The sequence below is a fragment of the Epinephelus lanceolatus genome, chromosome 11, assembly GCF_041903045.1.
Source record: "Epinephelus lanceolatus isolate andai-2023 chromosome 11, ASM4190304v1, whole genome shotgun sequence".
Taxonomy (NCBI): Eukaryota; Metazoa; Chordata; class Actinopteri; order Perciformes; family Serranidae; genus Epinephelus; species Epinephelus lanceolatus.
In genome coordinates, this window is record NC_135744.1 from 23,638,350 (window position 1) to 23,653,467 (window position 15,118).

Here is a 15,118-nt window from a genome sequence, read left to right on the forward strand (position 1 = left end):
CTCCGTCAGATCATACCTGACGTCTATCATGTATGCTAAAAAAAGGCTGGTCCATTACAAGGTTTAATAGTCAAGACTTTAATCTTTTAAATATCTCTCCTGAGCCTAATTTAAGAGTCACAATCAAAAGTTTCCACTGAGGGAAATGGTTTCCACTTTGGAAAAATAAACAGGAGGTCTGCATTGCTGCAACATGTAGTTACATTTCTGGGGAGGTGCACATCAGGCTACGCCATAGGTACGCATCTACACAGTCTACGCTGTAGATACAGCATTGATTCCATGTATGAATCCCGCTTATCGTTTTTTTTTTATCTAACTAGAGCCATTAAACGGTTAGCTTAGCTTAGCATGAAGACTGAAAACAGGGGGAATCAGGTAGCTGTGGAGAGGTAAAAGAAAAAACATGTTGACCAGCACCTCTACAGCTACACTGTACAATCTATTTGAACAACTAAAGCTATGTAAGCACATGACACACTTCTTAAATTAATCACAGTTGTAACTATCCCGATATACTTTCATCAAAGCAGCACTTGACTGTAATAAGTATAATTAAATAAACCACCTGGGTTGCATGGCAGGAAAGAGATGTAAAGAGTCAGATCTGTCGGGGAACACAAACATGCCAAACCCTCCTCTGACGCTTTCTTCTCACTTCTCCAAACATTTTTTAAAAACCTCAGCTGTGAAAGTCACCACATGAGAAGCTGTCCGATCCTACAGAGGAGCCACTATCTCTTTATTGTTTGTATTGCACTCAATCAAGAGATTCAGGTGGGAATAATCCTCCCTTGAGTGGGAAAAGGCGGCCTTTTTGTAGGCTCTGTATCGGTATGTTGATACATTCCTACAGCAGGGATGAGAGTATAACTGGACGAGGGAGAGAAAGCGTCCTGCATAATTTCTCTCCGTTTGTGGCCGAGGCATGGCAGAGGATTTTTTCTCTCACCACCGACGGGCGGCAACACAGAGACTCGGGGGAAGCCAATTAGAGGGCCTTTCCCGGCCTTTTAAGAGGCAGATAATGTTCTTGTTTTCATAAAGCATCCTGTTATTTAATCAGGCCTGTAAGTGAGAGCCTGACAACCCTCCTACAGTGGAGAGCAGCCTCCCTCCTCTCCTCCCCTCCCATCATTCCTGCCCTGAGCCCTCCATCTCATTCAACAGCTCTTGTAAGCCTCCAGGAATTCATTCTTGGAACAGGCCATGCAGTAAGCCGTGTCTTTCTGCAGAGCAAACACACACACACACATGCACACAGCCAGCACAGCGACAAATGCACGCGCACACACACACACACACACACACACACACACACATACACGCTGTCTGTAAATGAGACATAAATAAAATTAAAATGTCAAAAATACTCTGCTTTACAGTCTGACTGACTGTAGATCAATGCAAATCACATCTCAGCTAAGTCTATTTGATTATGAAAATAAGACATACCACATCTTTAACACTTATTGTAGAGATTTACAGGCAGTGGAAAAATGATTTTATACCTGCAGGTTCACACCTCAATGCTTCTACATCCCCAGTTAATATTAAAGGGATACAGATTTAGCTTTTGATTTCTTAGTTCAAACGATTCCTGCAACAACAGGAGAGCATGTCTTTCATTTATAGGCAGTGGTGAAAGAGTTATTCAGAGCCTTTAAGTAAAATTAACTTTACCACACTAGTTTATTTGAGGTCGCTGGTTTGAGTATTTCACCAGTTTTATATAGCGTTGGCTGGGGCTGTCCCTTGAAAGTGGGAGATTCAAACTGTCAGTCAGACACCATTCAGTCGACTGGGATCGCAGCGCTCTTGACTTTCACACTAGTCTTTGGTCCAGGCTGCAGCAGACAGGACAAATGCTCCATTTTCACTGCATAGTTCTACTCATTTCGTTTTTTTTTTTTTGATTTTCATTCGTAAAAGTTGTGGATAGTGCCCAGAACTTTTTTGGTACCGCCTCAGTTGAGGTTCAGAGCGAGCTGAGTTGATAGAAGGTGGAGTTAAAACACTGCAGACTACTGATCTGTCAGAGAGAATCGCCACTTGCATGACATAGGACATCCTGCACAAATATGCAGATTTAAAAAACAAAAAAAGGGCCTCCAAAACACCACTGTACAGCTGACAAAATGCAGACGTTCCTCTGTTTGGCTGCTGATGAAAGGATTTAGCAAGTGTTGCTTTGAAGGTGTTGAATCAGCTGAAAATCCTGTCTATACCGAGGGGGTTCGAGGGGGAAAACCAAACAGAGATATGCGGTATAAAAGTCTGAGGCCATACTAGCATCTCTGTGAAGATTAACTACTGCGGTGCTTTTAAATGATACATTCAAAGTTTGACCAGATGATGCCACAAGAAGAAAGTTCGGGAATCAAGTGAAGTGATTACAATTCATCCTTAAGGTAGTGATGTCACAAGAACTGATACTTTAGTACCAAGTTGACGTGACGGTACTCATTTTTCTCCAGTATTGTAGGGAACGGGGATGCACTTGTTCCAGACCTGATGGGGAAGCATATACACCTACAAGTATTGTAGTCTGCCCTTAAATGCCAAAAGAAGAAGAAGAACGTCTAGCAGCACGGAAGAACAACAACAACATGTGTAAGACAGGGACAACTCGACTTTCATAAAAAGAAAAGCATTTTTTTGCTGAGGTCAGTGTAGTTTGTTAATTCTATGCACTTAGAGCATCGCATATTTACACTCTGCTACAAATGCCAGCAGAGTGACGAGGCGCTGAGTGCCTCACATTCGGTGTTTTTTTTTTTCTGGTCAGTGATACGCCGCAAATACGGAACCAGTTCTGTTCTGGTTCCTGCACCTAATTTGAGCCATTCAGAGTATTTCAACCCAAAATAAATTGGTTAAGAACTGCTGGAACCAAAAAATAGCCGGTTTTCCTTGACCTGAAGTGCGAACTGTGATGACATCAGTGGGCATATCATATTCTACAGGTTGGAAAGCGAGGAAGAGGTAGCAGTGGAGAAGTCAAGTGAGAAATGGTTAAAGAGTGTGCAGTGGTCTCATTTATTGTTGGTTCGTGCTTGTTTTCTGGATAAAAATAAATATCTGTAGTAACAGAATTAAAATTCCCAGGTAATCGATGCAATCTGCGATTCTACTAGTCTAGTTTACTTCGGTTGTGCATTGTTTAACGCCCTCTGTTGATGACACATTTGTGAATAAAATAGTTCCACTCAAATCCAGTGGAAACACGGGCTGGTTCATGAGATAGTTATCAAGGTTCCAGGAATCATGAACGAGACCAGTTTAAGAACCAGGGGTGATCAGGTGGAGAAGGGGTACTAGAGCTGAAAAATGTTTAACTTTGGGTAAAACACTGCACTTGTCACTGTCACTTTTTACCCAGCTGTCCAATTGCAGTGGAGGAGGGGTGGCACAAATGGGGTAGGATGAGTGTCTGCACCAAATTTCATGGCCATCCATTTAATAGTTGCTGAAATATTTCAGTCTGGACCAAACAGCCTGATAGCTACAGTGCTAGCATGGTTAAAAATGTGTTCCTGCTGGCTTTACAACAGACAGGTTAAATATTGTAGGCCTACTGGACTCATTAGGTCATAGGCATACTCATATTCAGGACATTAGGATTTAATGTCAGATATTTACTCACCACCTTAAAGAGGTAATTGGGTAAGTCAGTCTGACTTTAATGATTTTATCTGGACTCTGAAACATTTTCCCACAAAATGTGGGTCAATCAAAAAAAAAAAAAAAAAAAATCAAAGAGCTTGATAGCTGTGAGGCATCTACCCCATGCAAATCAGAGTCTAAATAGTCTCATTGTATCCCAGTGAATTACATACTGCAGAGCCTCACTGTTTGCCCAGTGAATCTGTTTTGTCAAACCCCTGTTAAAAGCCAAAGCCGGGTGGTGGGGGGCCACTTGGCACTAAGCTACCTGAGTCAGAGTTAAACAGGTTCATACTGCAGAGGAGAAATGAGAACTCCCTCCCTTCGCCTGCAGTGTCGGACTCACAGGACCTGTTTGCTCTAAACTCTGGGAGATGCTCAGTGCTCGCTTGCTTGCCTGGGGAAGTAGTTATAGGTAACACAAACCTGTCTACTTTCCACTTCACTTTCAGCTGCAGCGTGCCCTTGCCCAAGCCTAAGGCGAGCCAGACAAAAAAAAAAAGAGGAGAAAGTAAAAGAGGCAAGACAGAAAGAAAGGGAAGGAGAAAGTGAGACAGCGGAGGGACACAGGGAGATGTCTTTTTTTTTTATGGGAATGTTTCACTTAATCTCATAAAGGCAGCGTGAAAACCTCCATCTGTTTGCTGAGCAGTTCAAAAGAGACTCCACATGCCTCCGCTTGCTGCTATATAAAAACAACATTCTAATGCAGATCTTAAAGAGGGCCAGCGGCTCAGCCTGCACAATGAGAACTGGGATGTGCCAGACGCAGCAATGGAGGATGGGAGGGTGGAGGTAGGCAAACAGAGGGGGGGGGGGGGGGGGTGTGAGCAGCAGAGAGAGGACCGGCTGGCGACAACAACAAGAAAGGAGAAAGACGTGAAGGAGTCAAATCAAAGCAACAAATTTTTCCTGTCAACAGTCCTGTTTGTGACCTGGTAAACCTGACCTTGAAGCACTGGTGTGGGTCGCCCTCTGGCCTCGCCTGCCACTCCTCTGAGTCAACCCATTCACCTCTCTGACTCTCTCCTGCTCTCTGTTCCCTTCTCCTCTCCCTCTTCATGTTTCACCACGGGGCTTACCAGTCGCCTTTGTCATTAATAGAGGAATGTCCTGGCTGAGAACGACATCTCGTGTTTTATCGTGGCTCTTGAACGGAGATTCAAGGGCAGCACCTTCACATTCAGGCCCCCATTTTTCATGCAGACAAAACGGGGCTTCCTCTTTCTCAATTAAACCCACAGTAAACAGAGAAAGTCTTGGCATTGTACGTTACTGCAAACAAAGTATACGTTACATTTGCACATGGATATGTAGCAAATACCACACCTTAAGGCTTGAAACTTAAAGCTGTAACAAAAAAAGTAAAGTTTTATGTGTGGTTAGGTTTAGGCACAGAAACCACTGTTAAGGTTAGGAAAAGATCATGTTTTGTCTTAAAATGCCCGGTTGTGGTGGCAAAATACCTACTGGAAAAGCAGCAATATCTCGGTAAAAAACAACCACTTTCTCTTGTACTATTCCCGCTGGAAAATCAGCAACAGGTTGCTAAAACATCAGCCACATCTGGGGCTAAAAAGCTGCTGAAAACACAGCAATAGCCCCTTTTACACTGCCAGATTTTCGGCGAATGTTGGGCCGTTTTGCCGGCAAGCTGCGAGTGTTTAGACACACAGAACTGGATTGGCGAGTTGATCTGAGGTGCCCAATTTTCCGCCTCGTAGGGTAGTCATATTGGTGGAACCTTTTTAGACCGAAGCGGCCTTCCACAACGGGAGGGGCTGTTGATGACTTGTGGGAGGAGCTGTTGATGACGCCGCATGTGTGACCCACTGGCGGTGGATGAACAGGAAACAGCTGATAGCAGGAATGAGCAGCTAGTAGCAAGAGGGAAATGCAAACCTGACAGACACTGTAAAGATGAGCAACTGGGGAGACAAGGAATTGTGCGCCCTCCTTGTCCTCGCAAACAAAGAGGCCATTAACCATCAGATGACGGGGACGGTGACGAACGGGCAGACTTACGAGAGAATCGCCGAAGGACTGACCAGCCGCAGCTTCCCTCCAACGTCACTGTTTACGTCACACGCTGAGCTACATGTTTTGTTACTTGCCCACGCCCCCCATTGCTCTGAAAAAGGCGCATTCTGTATAAACAAAATTAGGTAGGTGGCATTTTTTCGCACTCCCATATTTTGTTTTTATACTGCCAATGCTGAAAAAAAGACGGATTGGGCTTGCCACTATCTAAAAAGGAGATAGCGGCTTGCTGCTATCTAAAAAGGGCTAATGATTACTGTTTGTATGTACACCTACGAAAAAGTAATGCACCAGAATTTGTATATAACCCACACAATCATGAGCCAGCAATTTGTGTATAACAAATGTAATTGGGAATCAGGTGACCAGTGCATTGACGGGAGTACAAAAGGAAGTAGTATAAAAAGTAAAAGTCCTGTGTAACAAGGCAGGTTGAGGTGTTGGATGGGCCAAACAATAACAGGACTTTTACCCAGGAGACCGGTGATCATGTCCCATGTGAAACCAAGTGAACTTTGAGTTATCTTGAGGTACTACATCACCATGTTCTTTTTTTCCCCTAAACCTAACCTACATAACTTTGTGTTAAGTGGTAACATGATGCCACCATTTGTGAGGAACTAATTTGTTTGGTTTCTTACAAACTGTATGAACTGTGCAAATGTATCGTATTGGTGGTTTGTCAAAACCTACGAAACCAACATTTTCGTCTGGTGACTGGGCTGAAGCACAAGACTCTCCTTGCCAAAATGCCCCAGCTTAGCTACAAATGTAAGATCACAGATGATTTCTTTGGTCCGTGAGACTGCAGTGTGATGCCTCTATAGTCAGGTTTTCCTCTGTACACCTCCAGGCCTCCTCTTCTCATAGCCGGGGCAAGACCAGGCCCGATCCCATCTGCAAAGCTATTTTGACAAGCCACCCCCCTAAAAAACTCCAGGGTTCAAACTCCTGGAAGATCAAAGGACTAATACTGCAGTAATAATAAGTTACTGCCCTATGAACGCCTCATTCATCGGGGAGAGGCAGTGATACAGTACAGTTGTAACTGGAGGGCCATTAAGCACTCATCATATGATCCTATTTGCCATCCATGTGTGGAAAAACATCTTCAGCTCTGCAGGCAGGGTAAGAACATAGAATGAACTCCGAGCAGTAATGCCAAAAATCTGAGCTGCAACGGAAGTGCGCAAACATCCCACTCTATGTGACGACATCTCCAGATCTGTCCCAACTCTTTGTGATTCCCTCCCCACCTCATCAAGGCTGCAGCCACACACACACACCATCACCCCCCCCCCACACCCAGCTGAAGGTGTCTCCCAACCGGTTGGGATGGAGGCATTTTAATAACAGCCATTTGGCACAGAATGGTATCATCTGGGCTCTGTCTGTCTTTATGAGCATGACACGGCGTTCTATTTTTAGGCTGGCATTTTTTTCTGTGATCGTCTGCACCGACGACAGCCTGATGAAACGCTGACCCCGACGCGCTCCCTTTGAAGTGACAAGTGAGAGATGTGCCGCCCTAATATGAACACCTTGAGACGCAAACACTTTGCGTTATCCGGGAGCAGCCCTGCAAGAGTGTGGCGTGCTCGCCCTCAGGGAGCAGATAAGCAGCCTAGTGTGCATAGACGCTAACATAGTACATGTGCAGTGTTTTATGCATGTTTATATGTGTGTGTATGCACAATTATAAAAACGCAGCTGCTTGTGAAAGAAAATTATCTGTCTTTCTCTTGCAGGAAATACATTATCTAGCTGCAGCCTGCAAATCATTATTGCCTTTAAACAAGTGTTTCCCACAGCTGAGACGATCCTAACCCTAACCCCATGTTTCCTGTGTAAATTAGCTCATTTCAAGGGTCATCCAAGGGCCAGATTTTTTTATTTTTTTATTTACATGTAACAAATAAAATTGAAATATTAGAAATAAAGTCAAACTTTCAGTTTTAGTGTCAGGGTCGTAATGTTGAGAATAAAGTCAAAATTGAAATTTGGTCAATCAAATTTTGTCTTGTGATACAAAACCTTCTCTCTGCATTGCACGCAGGTGTAACCATGGATACCTGTGCATTTGTCCATTATTATCTACACCTGAACAAAAATGTAAACACTTTTGTTTTTGATCTCATTTTTCACAGGTTTAAGTTTAAGATCTCAGACTTTTTTATGCACTCAAAAAGGGAAGCGCTCACTTACAGGGTTTTCTTAACAAATTTGCGACCACAATTAGAGAGAAATTTACCTACTGAGTGCATATAAAGTCTCAGAACTTTAAATTAAACCGGTGAAATTAATACAATGTACATGTATGTTAAACTGATGATTAAAGATTAGTTGATTCCACTAAATTCCTGGTTGATGCTTTACTAGTTTTCTTTGTTTTAAAATGTTAATTCAAACTGCTTCAGGAACAACGAGGCTCTCTCAGCTATTAACAAAAAAGAAATTCTACTCTGGACAAAATACTAGCCGGAACTTTTTTAAGAGGGACATGTTTTGCGATCCACACATATACACATGCAGGTGATATTCCAACAGCGTCTATTTTGGAGAGGCACTTCCCACCGAGCGGCACTGTAGACATCTCACTGTTTGTGTATAAAAGTTTTGCGGTGATGCTCAAATCACAGTTCTCCCAGCATGCCTACAGTAACTACGCAGAGCCAGAACACAGCCCGTGTGTCGTCGCAGCGAGGGGAGAGAAAAAGGAAAATCAGAAAAGTGAGAAAGGGGGAGCAACAAGCTGCTAATCTGCAGCCGCTGGGAAGAGAGAGCCAGCATCTGAAAACACCACCTCTCAGAGCAAACAACACATCTTCCAGACTTTATGTACGTGTTGGGAGGAGGACAGTTTGCTGTGCCATCAGCTCAATGTTTAGCTTAGCAACGCTGGCGAGAAACGCCACAGAGGACAAGACATGTGGATGAGAGCTGCAGCCACAGCTGGGGTGTGTTACGCTGAAAATATCCCGACAGATGCCGCAGGAGGAATGCACGCACCTTTAGGCCAGAGAATTTTCCACTTATTTAAGGTGACAGGATGAGTGGAGAGAGTGCAGCAGGGAGAGCAGACCCTCTACAAATTACTCACGCCTCGTTGGGTGGAGTGATGACAGCACTGCACTGAGCTGAACGACAATAATGCTGCAGGTCAAGGTGACATCTGTTAAGATGTGACCTGCAGGCCTGTCTAACCTCTGAGTCTCACTGTAAACTTGAGGACCTGCAGTTCAAATGCTCCTGGTCACCAGTAGGTGGGACTGTGTGTGATTGATTATTAATAACTAATAGATATGCTGGCTCGCCTACAGCTGTGATTTGCAACAGCCTCGGGCCAGTAGGTGTTGTTCTGTAACTGCAGGTCAACTGTCAGTGGTAAAATATGGCATGTGATGGATGGATGTGTGTCAATAACCTCCCACTGGCATTAGGCTGATTTAACCTTTAATTCCTCCTCCACATATCTTTGTGTTAGACTCACCTTGTTGCACCAAAGGTCAAAAATATCTCACCAAGCAGCCCAACCCTCTTTTCCTACCCCTCCCCTGAGATTTCTGTAACCACACAGCTCAGTCGGAGGAAGAAAATATTGGCATTTGCATGTTGGGCACAGAAGGTAGAGCAGGTCGTCCACTACTCCGAATATCAGCAGTTCGATCCTCGGCTCCACCACTCTGCATGTCAAAGCATCCTCAAGCAAGATGCTGAACCCCAACTTGCTCCCAATGGCTGTTCCATTGGTGTGAGAGAGTGCTTAAAACTGAGTAGCAGGTCGCATCTTGTATGGTAGCCTCGGCCACCAGTGTATGACTGTGTGTGAATGGGTTAATGTGACTGTGACAGGTGAATTGAGTGGTCAGAAGACTCGAAAGGTGCTATACAAGTGCAGGTCGATTTACCATTGTACATTTCTGCACCCTGAACATGCTACATTTCTGCAATTTATACAAACTATAACGTTTCTAAAGTGACGTGGTATATGAGTTGACTTTGTCATCGGGAGGTGGAGGGGATGGTGGATGGCACATCAACTAGGCGAGAAGCCCACCAAGCTGCAGACCACTGTTTGAGACCAGCAAATGACAAAACTGTGGCTTTTTAGCCACCAAATGTGGGTGTTTTTCAGGGTCGCTGCATTTCCTGGTGTGATTGTGCCATGAAAGCACTTGTTTTTTACCAGGATATTGCTGCATTTCCTGCCAAGGTGTCATGAAAAGCAGCAGTTTTTTTTTAACGAGACATAACTGTGTTTCCTGTTAGTAAATGAAACGAAAAAAGAGGTTGTATTTTACAGACACATTGCTGAGTTTCCGGCAGTATCAAAAAGAAAGCATGTAACGAAAAGCAGTTGTATTTCCCAAGACGTTGCTGTTTTTCTTTTAGCAAGGCATAGATGGCTTGTACAGTGATGACTGTGCCACCAAAACTGGATTTTAAGCTCACACATAATCTTTTTCTAACCATAACCAAGTGACTTTGTACCGAAGTTTCAAAGTATCCACTACATAATAATGTACAAATGTAATGCATCCATATTTGAGCCACCCCGTTCTTTTCTATTCCACCCACTCACCTGAACAGACAAATTCAACTATATGCTTGTTTTACAAAAATCACCAAAACCACTGTTCCAAAAGCCACACATGACTGCGAAATGCAAAACACCCCACTTGTTTTTGAAGTGTTGACAAAAAGAGGAATGCGCTCTCTCATTGAGGAGGGAAACCTGAAGTATTTTTCTCATTGTTGAGCCACTCACAAAGCCAAGCCCTCCCTGAAAGGTCTCCCTCAGCGATAAATACTTGTTCCTACGCTTGCTAATCCCCCTCGATTGCACAGAGCTTGTGTTAAAAGTACACCGCCGTACAGTACCGCCCCGCCCCCTGTCCACAGATTCCATCGTGTCTGTGAATTCGCGCCACAGCCAGCTGGTGACCTCAGGTTTCCCTCTGATAACTAGGCACTCAGGTGGTAAAGAGAGACACCGACGACACAGAACAGTATGAATACAGCAACTATCTGTGCCTAATGAGCAGAAAATCTTCCTGAACTTGTGTACAAGCCCTCCCAGACAAGCCGAGGTCAACAAGCAGCAGCCCGAGGTTCATTTTAGCGGCTGAATGACATTCCTGTTGCTCAGGGCTCTTCCCTGTCCAAAATACTCTTTGTCTGAGTCCCATGGAAATGTGCTCTCCTGTTTGTGTGACGACAGCAGAGGACTTATCACCTGTTTTTCTGTCGTTGGACTTCTGACGCAGCAGATGCTTCATGAACATCCATGACAACCGACAGCTCATTTTCACTCTCAGACTTTGTTCCAGGTTGAGATGACCCTGTTGGCCAACACTTTGGATTACAATATTTCACTCTGTCTGAGGACAACTCAGCAGTTCACCTGAACATTTTTTGATGAATTCTAAGCAGTTGTGCAAAAACCAAAATGTTTCTGAGCTGGAAAAGTCTGAGTGAAAATAGCTTTACCCTCTAAAATGTAGTGGTTCACCACTATAGAGGTGGAAAGTGACCAAATATATTTTTGATTTCATTTATGATCCAACAACTCCTTCCTCACCCTGTAACACATGCATTCATTTTTACAGACCTTTTTAAGACCTGCTAGTGGCTCTAGATCAGTGGTTACCAACTGGTGGGTCGCAGTCCAAAAGAGGGCCGCAGGTCTATTCTGAATGGACCACAATGACTCACGAATGTGTCAAGTTTGTGAAAAAATACTATTTATTTTTAAGTACAGTGAATTTCTGGCACAGAGCTTTTATTTTGAAGTGCCATTACTTGACAGAGATGGCAAAGTAGCGCAAGGACATGGCCAAACACAAGGATTCACTTCCCACCCTGCCCCAGTTAACCACAGTGTGCCGCAAGGCTCCGTCCTTGGTCCCCTCCTTTTCACCATCTACATGCTCCCCCTTGGTTCAATCATCCGCCCCCATGGCCTACAATTCCACTGTTATGCCGAGGACGACACTTTCAAGTCTGCGCTGACAAGCTGACAAGACACTTCACACAGGCCTTTGGCAGCTAGTCTGTTTATCTTGCTCTGTTTTGTTTTTTTTTTTTTTATATTTTTCTGTAAAGCGTCCTTGGGTCTCTTTAAAGGTGCTATATAAATGAAAGCTATTATTATTATCATTATTATTATTATTATTATTAAGTATGATGCTGAATATATTAAACTGTGTGGACCTTAAACCAATGGCTTAGGGGAAATCTGGACCCCGCAGATGGACCAGTTGGAAATGACTGCTCTAGATCATAGTTACTCAATGTGTAGTCTCTATATACAGACTCTACATTCAGTGAATGAACCCCGGAGATCTTGCCTCCGGAAGAAGAGTGGAAGAGCCCTGGTTTCCGGTTGTAGGCTGTTTGTAGTCCACGTGATATTGACCAATCACGTTTGAGCCGGCTGTAGTTGTTGCCAGGTTAAACGGTCTGTGCGGTGAACTAACGAGGCAGAACATAACTGCCGTCACTGCAAACTCTGAATCCATCGCAATGGTTCAGCATATTTACTTATATATAAACAGAAGTCGGAAACGGAAATTTGCCTCCTCTGCCCAAATTAAACCGGAATGCCAAAAAATCGGGGGTCTGTCCCCAAAGGCTGTATCGCCGTCTGCCGGAAGTCAGACGCCAAATACAGCCGATGAGTTCCGAGACTGCTCAATGTGTGACCCAAGGGCCAGTGGTGGCCCTTGATTTTTTTTTTTTTTTTTTTTTAAGAGATTTAGATTTAACTATTTTTAGGCATTTTCATCTTTATTTGACAGACATCAGAGTAGACCACAAAAGTGACCTCATTCTGGTGCCTCTGGAAACCATGAACAAAAATTCATGGACTGACAAGCCAACAGACAAACACTGCCGCTCTGCACATAGAACCATATAAGCTGGCACTGAAAGACAGGACTTAAGTGTCTACAAACATCCCGATAGTGAAATAAAAGAGGATAAAACCTGACTAACGGCAAATATTACACCTGTTGTTTCAAACTAAATCTCACTGAAATTACCCCAAAACACAGATCACGTTATCTTTAGTATTTGGCAGGAAGTTTTTATTTGTGTCAGGTCTTTCATCACAGAATCAGAAGCTACAATGTGACATCTGCATGTGCTACTGCATGTGTTCTATAAAACACTATGTAGATTTAACAGAGACTTTTATTTTGATGTACAAGTTAAAACTTGAGGAGTTACAGCTTCGTTGAACAGCGCCAAAAGAGAGTTTGAGCACCATCTCCAGTTAAGACATCAGCTTTGTAAGTTAAAGAAACACTTTATTATGATAGCCTATATAGCCTACATATAGTTTATAGAGTATTTGTAACTTTTCAACAGCTTATTAATGGAGATTTAACAACACAATTGCTTAATTGTCAGACTTGATAGTTCAACTGTCTGAAGGCGGACAACCTACATGAACTGTTACCAAATTTGTCTAATTCACTTGGTTCTTGTGGTGACTATAGGCCATTATTTATCACAATTTATATTTATAGAATATTGCAAAATGTTTAAAATTGCAATAATATGTTATAGTGACTTTAGTATCATAATAACATCGTTCCGTTGGACCTCCTAAATATAGACTAATTATACACACCAGGTTTAGTCTGGTATTTGTTGGTCATTTACTGCGTGCGTGCACACATGTACAAACTAAAACACAGCACTATTAACCTGCACCAACTCCCAACACCACAGGAAGAGAGGAGGCTGCAGCTGATGTTAACACTGTATGCTGGAGGGGGTTTATGATTCTGCACGGCCTCACAAAGGTGCCCATTGTTCAGCTTTATTAAAACCCTATGAGTGTGGCTTCCCTTTTAATATCTGCATCATCATGAAAGGAACAACAGACAGACGACGCTGGACTGGGAAAACACCTCCACTGTCACAATGTCATCTATTTTCAAAATAAAAGTCTGAATAAATAAGGGAGGCTAATCAGGCTACAAGTTACATCACTGGTACCATCAGAGTCGTAATGAGCGCACTGACTGAGAAGAAGATTGTCATTAGGCTGCTGGACTCTAAGCTAAGTACTTCCTACTGAGTTATCTTCACATTGATAAGCCAAGGCAGCGGCTAACTTTAGCAACAGAGGAAATGGGAGGGAAAAGACTGTGTCGTCAGGGTCAAACAGGCACAAACAGTAGATAGTTGCTGTTTCTTAACAGAGGAGGAGTGACATGTACATTGCCAAAGGGAACAAGTATCCAAAAAGAAACAAGAGTCACTGAACAGTTAAAAGCAGTAGAAATATTTAGAGCAACCACGCTGCTGCCAGACAGAGAGGCGAAAGACAGAGCGTTTTAGCAGCTAGAGGCGGCTTTTTGTAAGTTTTAAATGAGAGTAAAGCTTTTTGCTCGCGGTCCATGTTGAGAGGGGGGCCTTCTGTGGTGGTCACAACAACAAGTTTACTGTGGGTAAACAATGCAGGAGAAACTGGTGGTAGCAGTTGCTGAATACCCAGAGCTATACGGCCTGACGATAGACAGCAGGTTGTCAAACTGCCCCTGAGTCATCTTTAAATATGCCTGGAAACAGCCATCATGGAGGAGAAGCTCCTGGACCAACTGGTGGTACTCCCTGTGATCCACCCTCTTTTTTAGGGTCTCATGTACCCACACAGATCTACGTTTCCCTGTGAGCAACAAACTACTTGCTGACAGCCTCTCACCCTCAACCAGAGCTACAGCAGGTACCCTCTGCCTCAACATTTTACTAACAAGCTACTACATACTGTCACAGTCATTCATCTTCTCTGTCAGCCTATGATCTCACTGCTCTGCATTTTAAATATGGTTCCTTTTCTGCTTGCAGTCCTTTCATGCTGCAGCTGTGCATGCCCTCCACCTCCCCGTCACCGCCTACTCTTCCCTGATGCAGCCTCATTTTGCCTCATCAGTCATCAACCAAAGTCATCAGCCACCACCACCACCACCACCTCCACCAGTGTCTAGACCAGGGGTGTCAAACAATGGGCCTGAGGGCCAGAACCGGCCTGCCAAAGGGTCCAATCCGGCCCACTAGATGACTTTGCACACCTAATACTGAAGCATTTGTGACGGCTAAGAGATGCAGCTTTCAGGAGCAAGTTAATTGAGTAGCCTACTTCATCTGTTAATCTGTATGCTTATATTCCGCATTAAACTTCATCTTTATTTTATTCTTCTGTCTCTCCTGATTGAACAACAGACATTCAGGTTGAAGCCTCAAATGTTCTCCGACCCTAAAATGCCTCTAAGCTTATTAGCCTGTTAACAAGTAGGTTACTCTGGTGTGAAATAGTGTTGCCAATGAAAAAGAATGAACCCCGGTTGGCTAGTTAGTTCCTTTGTCAGGCAACAGAAACAAATGACAACTGTTTGAGAAT

At 43.6% G+C, this 15,118-nt stretch overlaps 1 protein-coding gene across 1 annotated transcript in view; it reads right to left on the bottom strand.

Annotated features, from left to right (window-relative positions):
• Window positions 1-15,118, bottom strand: part of rnf43 (ring finger protein 43) — a 114,820-nt gene that overhangs the window by 19,253 nt on the left and 80,449 nt on the right. The gene's annotated exons all lie outside the window — the stretch shown is intronic.